General features: G+C 30.6%; 1 long non-coding RNA gene across 1 annotated transcript in view; it reads right to left on the bottom strand.

Moving 5' to 3' along the window:
- The window catches only part of LOC149086713 (uncharacterized), a 50,672-nt gene extending 39,288 nt beyond the window's left edge, over positions 1–11,384 (bottom strand). The window contains exons 1-2 of the long non-coding RNA XR_016192563.1: positions 11,259–11,384; positions 5,351–5,453 (exon numbers count right to left, since the gene is read on the bottom strand). This is a non-coding gene — a long non-coding RNA (uncharacterized LOC149086713). The remainder of the gene's footprint in view (positions 1–5,350; positions 5,454–11,258) is intronic.
- Positions 11,385–13,397: the final 2,013 nt, after the last annotated feature.

Genomic DNA, 13,397 nt, shown 5'->3' on the forward strand with positions numbered 1-13,397 from the left:
AGAATCTGATTATAAAAAAGTAAGAGTTAAAAAAAAAAATCAACATTTAATATTACCATAAAATTTCGGAACAAATTGAGCTTGGAAGAGCTCAAAAAATATATTACACTTCCAAGATATGAGGTTAACATCGCACATACTCTTAAAGCATTGATAAATAAAATTTATCATCTACTGATACAATATTAGATGTTTCACTATGTATCTATTTCATTTCAAACTCATTATAATTTTAACGTGAGTGAATAAGTGTTATTTTCATCGTGTGATGTTTAATGTGTTTCAACATTTCTAGAATCTCAATTACTGTACTTGACTGTCGATCAACTAAGAGCTAGAGGAGAATGAAAAAGTTATTTAGCATATTAAGCAATTGTGAATCTTTCAATTGTATTAATTTATCTTACAACCGGCTTATCCGTTACATTTACAAAATTAATAACTTAACTCTGCATACGTATTCTTAAGATGATGGATTCTAGATTTTGCAAGATTTATTATTTGCATTCATTTAACAACTGATCAACTAAAACTAATTCCAATTGTGCCTTAGATCCAAAAATTCTTTTTGAAAAATCTGGCTTTTTTTGCGTTCGTTTCACTTCTTAAAGATACTGATACTGAGGATTACAGTATAGGTCTACGACTGCATTCTCGAAAGCTGATTTGTTGATTTGGAAGCCTTTTTTTTCAACTAAGAACATCTTATTCGTTTTCATATAGGGTAAAATTTTTAAAATTTGTTGTGATAACGATTGTAATTTTTGTAATTTAAAAAAAAGATCTTGAAAAACTTAGTACTAGACTAACTATTATCATTAAACATAGTAATTTAGACAAACATTCTTGAAAATATCACACTTCTATAGAAAAAGATTGTTATCGACTATTCCGATCCATGATAATAAGATTGTACGCATTTAAATACACATATAAAAATATCACCAGATGATAGATTTTCTTTGTGTACCCTTGACGCAAATAAAGTTTATTTTATCAGAAAATCCAAATGTAATAGGCCTACTATAGTAAAGCTATTAAGGAAAATTATGAGAAAAAAAAACTTTAACTCGTTTTAATGTTAATGTACATAATTGAATCATTCAATATGTTCTCTCTTTAATTAATTTTTTCTCTACTGCATAATTTTCTATAGGCCTACTATCATGATATGTCCACTTCCATGATATTCCTTTGGTATTAATCTCGACATGATCATACACACACAACTTAATAACAGTAGGCCTATTCGAAGGATTTCTATTAATAAATATTGCACTTTTAAGTATGGTCCATAGTGAAAGCTCCAATAGGTATTCCAATAAATAATCCAATTTTCACGTAAATAATAACCCACTTAACATGCTTTCTTTAATGCATTTGCAAAAAAAAAAATGTATTCAAGACAAACAATATGTATATTTTAGTGTCTAGACTGTCTTACGTTTTTCTTTTGCGTATCCTTGAAGTGAATGCACTTCTCAGATATGATTCGTGACACGTTAGAGACTGTCACCTTGAAACAGCCACGACATCAGATATTCTGAATGCGTTTGTCGCGAACATATGCAAAGGTAAACATACAGAACTTTCTTTCTTCCTTATTTGCAAGACAAAAACAATGCAATAACACCGAGAATATTTCTCTCTATCTCTTTCTGTGCATTTCTTATAATCACAAGATTATGCGCAAAAACACAACTAAGAAAATATTCTCACAGTTAAAACACATATTGAAATGTAGCTGATACCTCTACAAGTTTATGTCAAGATATTTACAATGAACACTACAGAACTCGTTTTCTATCAATTTATCGAGTCAGAATAAGAAATTTTCAATGTCTGTTGTAGTGAAAGTTATTTGCAATGTGTAGAGCTATGATAAATTTATACACTGTATGTGGGCTATACAAAAAACTGCAATATGTTCTTGTTATGTCATCATATTGAACGTAGGCCTATTTGAAAGATTTCTATTAATAAATATAGCATTTTTAAGTTTGGTCAATAAAAAAGCTTAAATAGGAATTTTGATAAATAATACAATTTGCATGAAAATAATAACCCACTTAATATGTTTCCTTTAATGCATTTGAAAAAAAAATTGAAAGAAAAAATTGATTAACTACTCTCAAGACACAAACCAAACAATATTTTTGTACGTTGCAGTGTCCAGACTGAATTGAGTTTTCCTTCTTCGTATCCATCAAGTTTATGTACTTTTCAGATACGATTCTTTTATATCCGATTTTATATATCTGATATTATATATTTTTATATAATGATATAAAAATTTGACTATTTTTTTTATATAGTTTAGATATATATTGACATCCATATTTTTAAGGGTATCTTTTTCCAGCCACCTCGTTGGGCATTTTGTCTGTTGGGGCTTTTGTATTTATTTGTATTTGTATTTGAAGTTGAGCATACATAAGAAAAACTACCATTAAGATAGAGCAAGCAAATTTCTTTCGTGATTAAATTATTTTATTTCACCCCCATATTATGTTTAAAAAATAATTTTTAAAAATAAAAATAATCGTATTTTTTTTCAACGATTTCTTTCACTAGGAAAACGACACTCGATGAAGAAATAAGGAAAATAAATTAACGAATTTTTAAATTTCAACAAAAGCATTTTGAAATGCAACAGAAGTTGTGAAACTCATAAATTATTTCTGTTCCCGCTTTTTTGAAAATTTGAAAATACACATAAATTAAAAATATTCCTACAGTAGATGTGTGATATATTTTATGCACTAAAATTTTTCATATTTGCTGTGAATTTCAAATTTTAGCGAAACCAATAAGATGAGAACTATGTGTATCGAATAGCTGATATGTTCAAATATATCTTAAAGCGAGCTTCTGCTTGGAAAGCAATGGCGTCAGAACCGGTGGCGCTGTTTGTGCTAGAGCACCCACGAAATTATTTTCAAAATCAAATGAAGATTAAGATGAGCACCCACAGGTTTAAAACACTTCAGACGCTACTTTTAGAAAACATACTGCACTATGATAACTATGAATAAATCATTTTTCACCCATATATCTCATATTATCATATTTAATATATCATATTATCTCCCTTGAGCTTCTGTTATTTCTTAGTAGACCCTAAAAAATTCACAAAGCATATGTTAATTTTTTTTTTAGTTTTGTGAGTACTAAATGTTTACAGTTAAAAATTTTGAATCAATTGGATTCGCATTTTATGCATTCATTTCTCTGCAAATGATATCTGCAATAATTAATTTTTTTGTTTTCAGTTGAATAAGTGATCGGAAGATTGTTATAATCAGACCCAACTGAATTTATCAAATGAAATCTCTGCATGAAAGAATGAAATAAATCAAGCTAAATAAACCGGTATGGTAAGTTTTTTTTCCTAAATACTGTACATTCAATTTAAAATTTCTTTCAAGTTGACTAAATTGTTTTAGAAAAAAAACTCATTAAAAAATTACTTTTTAATTTTTGAATTCATCCAAACTTAATTTTGACAAGTTATTTTCATGAAGAAATGAAGAAAACAATTCGATTCCATAAGTACGTAATCAATATCGTGATCACCATCCAATAAGCCTATTAATAGTTGATAGTTTTTTTGGCAAAATATAATGTGATGGAAAATTATCGATAGTATTAAAAATAAATTGCGTTTAAAATTTCACTTTATCGCAAATAAAAAAATTACCGGATTTGGGTACATTTTTTGAAACTAGCTACTGGGTTTTAGGCAAAACATCGATAATGATACCACCGTAGGCTACTCTTATAACTACTTATCCACTGTTCTAGCTAGCACAAATTTAGTTACCAATGCTTTACTATTGAATTATAATTCGATCATTTCAAGAAAACAAGACAGTTTTTGTTTGTGCATTTTCGCCTGACTGATATATATATATTTTATACCGAAATACATAATGTTAATGTGAGTAAAGTTCAAAATTGTGATTAAAAATGTAAAAAACAAAATCACATGATGAGTTTTTTTCAATCTATGCTCTCTTCAGTGAGAATGAGCTTATGCTATTTGACTCTGTCTTCTAAGAATTTAAGTGTATCTGATTTTAAAAGATTAGTTCTTTTATCATGATATTAAAGGAAAATTGACATATCCATGCAATTCAGTAAATGATCTATAACACACACACAATCGCGGGTTGGTTCGTTGAATCATTCGAAATAGGATTCGGAAAATTTTAATAATTATTTTATTAATTATAATTTTACTGATCGTATTACGAATAAAGATACAGAAGTCCAATTCATTCAGCTATTTTCATTAAAAGAAGCAGTTGTAATCATATTAAGAGTGTGTGAATTGTTGTTTTTTTTTCATAGATGTCGATGGTAATTGAGTTTATGCATGTCGTTGCGAATAGCAGTCATTTCACTGCACATGCCTCATGGTATCTAGCTCTCAGTCATTGCCATTGTACGATTTAAATAATATTTTACTATTCGTGAAAAGCTTGATATTTCTTTTTTTTTAATTATAAATTTAATGATTTAAATCCCACCGATATCTGTGGTTGACCGATTGACCGATATTTGAAAATCGGAAAAAAATCTGCAGTTCATACATGTGGCGTGTATTTTTTCCTCTCTTTTTTTGCATATATACAGCTTATTTATTATGGATCTTTAATATGTTTCTCGAAAAAAAAGTCAAATTAATCTAGTAGATGATGACACTCTGACAAAGTACAAAATTTTGAAAATTAATATTGCCATTTGTGTGCGTCAGGATTAAAAGTGTTAGAATTACTATTCCGATTTAGAATAGTAGCTGATAGTAATCATACTAGTAGTAATTACTATTCCTATTTTCCACTTGCAACGTTATCATTCCTCACTCAACGATATCGAACATAAACAATTGAAAAAAATGTTAGACATAGGGTTGAACAGTCAGTCAATTCTAAGTGCATACCTTGGAACTTGGAAGAAAATATGCACTTGAGTGGTAGATCCTCTTATCCGGTCATGCAAAATACAATGGAATCACTTCACTAAATTTTTTTTATACTTACTAAATGCATTACTTATGTAAATATAGCTTCTTCTACACGTGGTTGGGCAAGAACAGAGTGTCTGTATAAAAAGTTAGTTTTTGATATACTGATTTTAATAAGTGTATACCCCTCTGCAATATGAGTAACCTACCTGAGGTCAAAACGTTTTTGGATAATTTTTCTAATTCGAAGTATGCCTCTGGGATTAACAATTAACCCGTAAAATGCGTCTTAAGGACTTTCCTTACTACCCTACCCTGTAATATAAGATATTCATATAACACAACGTTAATTAAAGCGAGAGAGGAAAAAAAGCACATTACCTTTGCAAGAAATTTTTCATGCTCATTGCTAATGATTGAACAGACTATCACAAACATTTTCATGAGCCTATGTATGTATTTGTTGGCCTCAACAATCTTGTTTCTAAAAAGAAATGCAAACTCATTTTCAGTCTTTTGGTGAGTTTCATGGCGAAAAAATAAACTGATTTTATTTGAATTTCATAAAGAAGAAACTCAGTACATTATGAAAGTTCTGCTTAAACTTCTAATTTCTTTGATAAAAAAAAATAATAAATAAATGAAAGATTCTTGGCATATATATATACAAGTAGTAGGCTTACCTCCTATACTTGTACATGAATTATTTTGTCTCAATTGAAAAAATGAAACATAATGAAAATTAAATATGTTTTAATTTCTTCAATATTCGGTCAGAAAAGCTTGTTTATTTCTGGCAGGAAATTGTAGATGTGTAGGTTGATACAATCCTGTAATATCAGGATAATATGAGTGCAGTATTTTAACATTCCAGGCACTATCTAATTTTACAATATGCATTGAATTGAACTTTATCATGCTGAGAATATGAATTCAATAAATAAGTGAAAGTGGATGACTAATGCGAATTAAAGCATTAAATGTTATGGTGCAGTTGCAGTAGAAGACAAGAAATATATCACCATGTAGCAAAAGTGCTTGATAGAACAGAAAAATGAGGGGACACAATGAATTTCATTAGGGAAGGATGGATTCCTTAACGAAAACTTTATATTTTTTGATTAAAAAAGTGATGTGCATTAATTATCGTTATTTAACTTTTCCGTTATCCCGCAATAGCCTACTGTCTAACTTTTTATTCTGAATTGATTACTTGCAAATAGGCTGTTTCATATGGAGGTATATGAAGTTTACTTCAGACACATTTTTTAGTTATTTATTTTTTATAATTTTTAACTTCGTAATGTTGTGGGTCAAATGAACAGTAACATTTTATGGAAATCCACTTTTCAAATTTAAATTAGGCTGACAAAAAAAGTATGGGACTTAAGCCAACTTTTTGACAAATTCTAAACAAATTAAAAGAAAAAAAACACATTCATACCATCTAACAGGTTCAATAGTAATACTGGTAAAAAAATGAATAATATAATGAATAATATATAAATACATGAATAGTTAATTACAAATATTATTTAACTTTGTGATTCACAGAAATGTATCTAATTAACAGAATGATTGATTTATATATGTCCAATGTACACATAAATTGATGCGATTGATGTAGGATATGCCTATTGGAAATTGAGATCAAAAGTGCAAAAATGGGAAATAAAATAATGACATTCTGTAGGTTACTTAATATGGTTAGTATAATGCTTTAATATTTCTATACCGATATCTTAAATTATATTTTGCAATCTATTCAATTAGGCTATTATTTACATAGTCAAATAAAATATTATTTCTTTAATAAAAAAATTGAAGGGAAATTTCAATAATCGATGAATGCATAAGGTAAAGCGAAATGAAAAAAATATATACATTTCACAAAGAAAAATTGTATTTGTGTTAAAAAAAAGTTTTATATATAAATTCACTCTTATTTAAAAAAAAAAAGAGTTATCCTCCTACAGTATATTTAAATCAAAAATCATTAAGTTTATGAAGAGGCTGGGCCTACTGTAGGCACATATCAAAAAAATTAAGAGCTCTATTTTTCTTCGCATGTAAATATACGTAATTGGAAATTAAAATTATTTTTAATTATACAGCGAATTTTTTTCTTAAATTTACATTTCTGCTTTTATAAATGTACAATTCATAATTTAGATGATTTTTTCTATGACAATGGGGTATTGAAGTATTAATATGCATCTCAGGTTTAGTAGTATTATCAATATATAGGCCTATACATATTCAGTGAGTTTATATAGAGGATTAAAACAATTGTAAACGTAGAAAGAACTGAAATGAATTAGCATAACTGTATATTTGAAAGTTTTTCAATCCCTTGAACATCGATAATTTGTAAGGTCTTCCAATTTTAGATTAAAAATAGGTGTTAATAGATTCGGATGATTTATTGAAGAACAATGGGATATTGTTATTCGAAAAAATTGTAAAAGTAGAAAAAATTAAATGAAAAGTAAAGAAAAGTAGAGAGAAGTAAGATTTTTAGATACTTATTATTAGATACTTGGATAGCATCATATTTTTCAATCGTAACATAATTTTTTGCCATAAGAGCAGATTTATTTTCCGATCTGTTCGCATTTTCTGAAACTAGAAAAGGTCATGGCAAGCATGGAGAAAAAAAAAGAAAAAAAAAGTCGTACTCATTAGAATTCCGAGATTTCTCAGGAGGTCACATTCCTCGCATTACTTTCCCCTCATATTCATGTATTTTCCGCATAATTAGGTAAGATTTACCCAATGGGCTTCGAACTAGATCTTCCTCCTCATCCGCCCTGATTTTACCCGACAGACCTTGCGTTCCTCTTTTCCCCCCTCATGAACTCCTGCAACAGAACCAGTTTTTGACCTATGAAGATCGGCCATGTTTGAGAACGAAGCGCTTTGCCAAGCAGAGACACACCGATACAGATGCATGTCATTTATTCTTTTTTCCCTCGCGATGACATCATAATATTCATCAACGACCGGCGTCTTCTTCTCACCGGTAAGTGCAACTTTTTTCAATCAATCGAAATATTCGACACGCTCATGTAGATTGTTTTGGGCAAAACAGTATTATGTTTGCGAATTAAACACAGCTGTAATCTTTCCTTAACCGTTAGGCGGAGTAATACATGTTAAACGGTCACGACGTTAATCACGAGAGAGATGTGGGTTCTAATCCGCTTCAAAAAATAGTGCAGCAAAAAAATTTTAAGAAAATTGTGAATACTTCCAAAACAGATATTTAAGAGTTTGTTTATTTCTTTTGATCATGCTATGGTAGTATGAATGATTTATTGAAAGAATTAAATGCATCATAAACGTACGCATCCATCGATCGGTTAGCAAAATATATAAAATGTAACTTACTACTTCATTTCTTGCACATAACCCATCTGAAAGAACCATTTTTAGTAATTTTTATTTTTTTAACAAAGTTTATTGAAAAATTCAATAAAAAACATTAGCTAAGTTTCTAATTTGTGTGCAAATGAAAGAAAATTTCCCATTATTTTTATATTGTGTACATCAATGGGTGAGATGAGAAATGTTAATACAGCCATGCGTGTTCAAGAGATAATCATTTGCATTCATATGATGAGATAAATTCTGCAGTGTATATTGATAGCTTAACGTATAATAGTAGTATTGCGTATTTATATAATAGTAGCTGTAATACTCGGCGCTCTGTGTGTGTTCGGGTTTTCTTCAATTACTGAGAGCATTGAAAAAGTGACAAACCATTCATTATAAAGGCATATTAACTAATGTACCTAATACTGGCAGCATTAAAGAAATAGCAAACCATTGTAAAGGCATGTCTGAAACGCACTGCTAGGGAACCACGGTAATCAAAATAAACGTTCCGAAAGTGATTATTGAATCCCAGAAACCATTGTTGCCCGACAGTTTTTCGCCCGTTTTGGGCATTTGCCCAGGTCTGACAAATTTTTAAAGTAACTTATCGTTCAAGTAGTGTCCCATTTGCAAAATTTGGTGACGATGGATCTAAAATTGTAGATTTGTATAGAGAACATACACAAGTAGGTGTACAGATTACCAATCATGTAATAGGTATCATTGGTTTATCATCATAATAAGATGATTGTGCCATCAGGTTTTATGATATCATTGCATTAATTGATTAAAAAAGAGTAAACGCCCCAGCAATTTAGTAAAATTGTTATAAATTAAATTATTTGTTCTGCTAGCCTATTGATTTCTATTATAATGATTATTCTTTCAAACTTTATAACAGCATAAATAGTTGGATGACTATTTTCACGTTTATTTGTCAGTTTTGTATTGAAATCCTATCTATATTCTTCAGTAGCTATGTAAATGCGAAAACTGTAGGTAACAAGTCATTATGGACAAATAATTTAATGAATAGGTCTATTGAATATAAGAACATAGCCACACATATAAGTTTGCATTTTTTTTCTTTGGATAAGAAATGGCGTGATTTCTGCACCGAATATTAGAATGTCCACTCTCCTAAAGAAAAAAGTTAATAGCAAAATTAAAAACCTATAAATGAGTGATGTTTCAAAACTTCCATCGTCCCACACTCGAGTAGGAAATGTATTCGAAGAAGATGTTTGTGGAAAAAATTTTCCCCAAAAAACTCTTCTCTTCCAAGTAGGAATAGGCTCTCAGCATCTCGCTTATCGATGATACACGAGTCAAATCCCGACTACTAAAACAAAATGACAAATTATATTTTGTTCATGCAGACGGTGACGTCTCCCTACTACGAAATTTATTTCTGTGCGAACAATTGTAATTGAAGAGTAGCTAGCAAATGTGACTAAAATGACATGAAAATTGTTCCAATTTTGAAACAATTAATCGAATTACTCAATCATATTACAAATAATTCCCTGCAGTATTCCCTATGAAAATGTTTTAATGTATGAGGGTGCATAGCTAAAAGCGCGAACCGCGAAATAGCCTACTGGTGAACTGTTGATCCTAGAGACATACTTCCAATTAGAAAAAAAAATTCCCAAATAATGCGTGAATACGTCATTCATATTACATGGGGCTGTATAGTTATTAAAATTAAAATAAAAACTTTTTATATGGACACCAGTGCTGAAAAACCCAATTAGAAAGTTATTGCCCTGTCTCTTCTGAGGCCAACAAACGAAATTCTGTCTCCAAGTGCAACATTTACTGACATATTTCAGTTCTAAAATTGGAGAAAAATTGGGAAAGAACAACAAAAACTTACGGACAACGCTTCTTTACCTTATTCATGCTATTCTTTCTCAATTTTTTAATTCAAATATTTCAGTGAATATTGCACTTAGAAACACCTTTTTTGGGGGGCTAAGTAGAGACGGCAACAACTTCTTTCTGATTGGATATCCATATAAAAATTTAAATAATTATTAATATAATTAATTTTAAAAAAGTTAGTTCTTTTATTTTGATAACTATATGACCCCTTGCAATATCAATGACGTATCTAAGGTACACACGTTATTTGGATACATTCCCCAAGCGGAAGTAATGCCTATGGGAGCAACGGTTCGCCAATAAATTGTGGTGCCATATGTTTTAGCTATGCACCCTGTATATTGTTACATAACCCAACCGAATTAAATAATCAATATTATTAAATCATGTGATTATTTTCTCTGATTGAGGAGGAATTTTGAACTTCTTGTTAGATTCTGAGATAAGAAAAATTATAATTTCGTTTTTCGTGGACGAAAAATATTAGCTGCACCAATTACACAAAGACTAAAAACACGTTCATTCATGAAATATTACTGGTGATGTATGATCCTCCTAATATGAAAAGATTTCGGATAGAGACAGACTGCAGTCAGGCCCAAAAGCTGGCACAACAGCAATCTTGACAACTCGAATGATAATGGTAAATTCTATATCACAGAGTCAGAGGAAAACTCAAATTTTGCATTGTTTATTATTATTCTACATTAAGGTTTTTTTTAGATGTAAACGTGTTTTATCAATGGCATGGAGCACTAAACGAAAACATCAGCATTTCTGGCTACAGACAGTATCAAACTATAGCAACTCCCATTGATCACCGTGGTAAAAAGAAATATGTGTATATTTTATTTTTTTTGCCTCCCCTGCAAAATGAGCTTGTTTGGCTCTCAGGTGTAGAAATAAGAATTCGTACAATCAAGTATCATGATAGAATTATAAACTGCACTTTTTTCCGTAGTTTGATCATAAGGTATGCATTTAATAAATTGTGAAGAAAATGGAAAGATAAAGATATACCTACTCGAAAACATTTGAAAGATCTGGATAGCCGATATGTTTCGGAATCATTTGCTCTATTCATGAATGGAAATATGACGCTGCTGATTTTTGTTTTGAATCCATTTTCGACCTTTTCTTTGGGTTGAAGTTCCCTGTTCTGCGAATTGAAAGAAACAAATGCATTAATATACAAAAATGAAAGGAACGATATGAAATGCTGCTTCATATATATATATTTTTTTTATATACATGTGCAGTATAGAAATAAGAATGATGAAATAAAAAGCGACAGTATTACTGATCTATTTGGTAGATGATCAAGTGGCCTTATGATTGTGCAATATGATTCTACTGTGTAGAGTTATAAAGAAAAAAGTTTAATCAATTATTTACTTTCTTGAGGAAACAGCGGAGTAAAATCTTACAAGTTGAATAGATGGCGCTAGTTATTTATGTAATAATGGTCCATGGGTTCAAATCCGTGCAGAGAACATTAGAAGCAAGTTCTTTACCTATCGAACGTGGGGCGACCACCTATAGATGACGCTTTCATTTCCCACCTAACTCCACTGGTTGGAAATTGCCGTATGGCGATATATGACCGGAGCTGGTGTGAGGTAAAGTAGTTGTTTTTACGGCAGCAAGTTTGATGGCTTAGTGCATTTCCCGTATAGCCTATAATTTCAAAAAGTAGAACAGAGTAGAAAACCTCCACAGAGAGTATGCAGACCTTCAACACGATACTTACACAACGTGAAAATTCACCTATTTGCCATTTCACTTTAGAATATGGGGAAGGCAGATGGCAACACCAGTATAATACGAAACGAGCAGCATAACAATTATAAAAGCATAGCAACATAAGGGATTACGTTAGGACCACACATATATACATTATTTATATTATATATAATAATGATGTATTACAATAATATATATTATTTGTTTTTGTATTTTTTTCTTTTTTTTCTAATTTTCTAATTTCTAGTTATCTGTATACAGCTGCCTTGGGCGCTATACTCTGGCTTTTGAAATGTTTGAATTTTTGAACTTTTCAACACATTTGGTTTTTAATTCAGTATTCCATTTAGAATGAATAGATATATATACATATATATTCCAAGTTATGCCCAACTCTGACAAACTTTTAAAGTAGCCTATCGTGAAAGTCGGACCCAGTTTCGCATACATGCAAAATTTGGTGACGATCGTTCTAAAATTGTAGACTTGTATAGAGAACGTGAACACAGATTCACAGAAAATCAATTATATATACTGTATATATAGAACAGCACGTTCCGGCACCTCGTACAAATTCCTCTAGGGAATTTGAGCGAGGTGCATTGTACGGTTAAGTACTAGCCTATAATACGAAACCGAAATGATTACGGGTTTAAAAATCGATCCTGGATTTGAGTAGGCAGTCGTTGCTCTTCAAACTCAAATGTGAATATGAAGTCGTCCTTCTTACTGTGTGTATTTGATATGTAGTGGAAATTATGAGTTCTAACTTGAAAAAAGATGTGTCTGGCAACTGATTTCACTCTGACAATATCCTACCATAGCGTTTGTCACAATAAGGCTACAATAGCAAAGACAGGTTAAAAATAAATCCATCTCGTTTATTTTTAACCTAGAAAAAAAGGTTGCGTGATCAGATTAATTGTCTAAGTTCACATGGAAATTATGCCGAAGAATGGTTTATGCATTTGTCATCTGTGATTATATTTCCTTATTTGTAATCAGGTATAGAACCATTTTTCTCAGCCCTAGTTAAATTGCGTCGATTATATTTTTAAAGGATCGGGCTATTTTAGTTTCAGAAGAAAAATTTAACTGTCAAATTGCTTTAAATAAAACTGGGAATGTTAAATTCATAACAATATTTCAGATCATAAAATACCATGTATAATTTTAGTTTTTTATTAACAGGAGTGAGGAGGGTAGGTAGAGAGGATCAACAAGCTGAAAAAGAAAATCAGGGATACGAGCTTCAATAGAATTTGTGACGGACAGCGACGTTGGAAGTATTTCGAACCTGTGGGTGCTCGTCATGAGTATTATGTTGGGAATTTTGATTTCGGAATCAATTCGGTGGCTGCTCAGACCCGTGTGATAAATGCCGTGGGTGCTCATTTTGAGTATTGTGTTGGGAATTTTG

Source organism: Pholcus phalangioides, unplaced genomic scaffold, assembly GCF_987345545.1.
Source record: "Pholcus phalangioides strain wild (caught in Gottingen) unplaced genomic scaffold, Ppha-v1.0 ptg000004l_1, whole genome shotgun sequence".
Classification (NCBI taxonomy): domain Eukaryota; kingdom Metazoa; phylum Arthropoda; class Arachnida; order Araneae; family Pholcidae; genus Pholcus; species Pholcus phalangioides.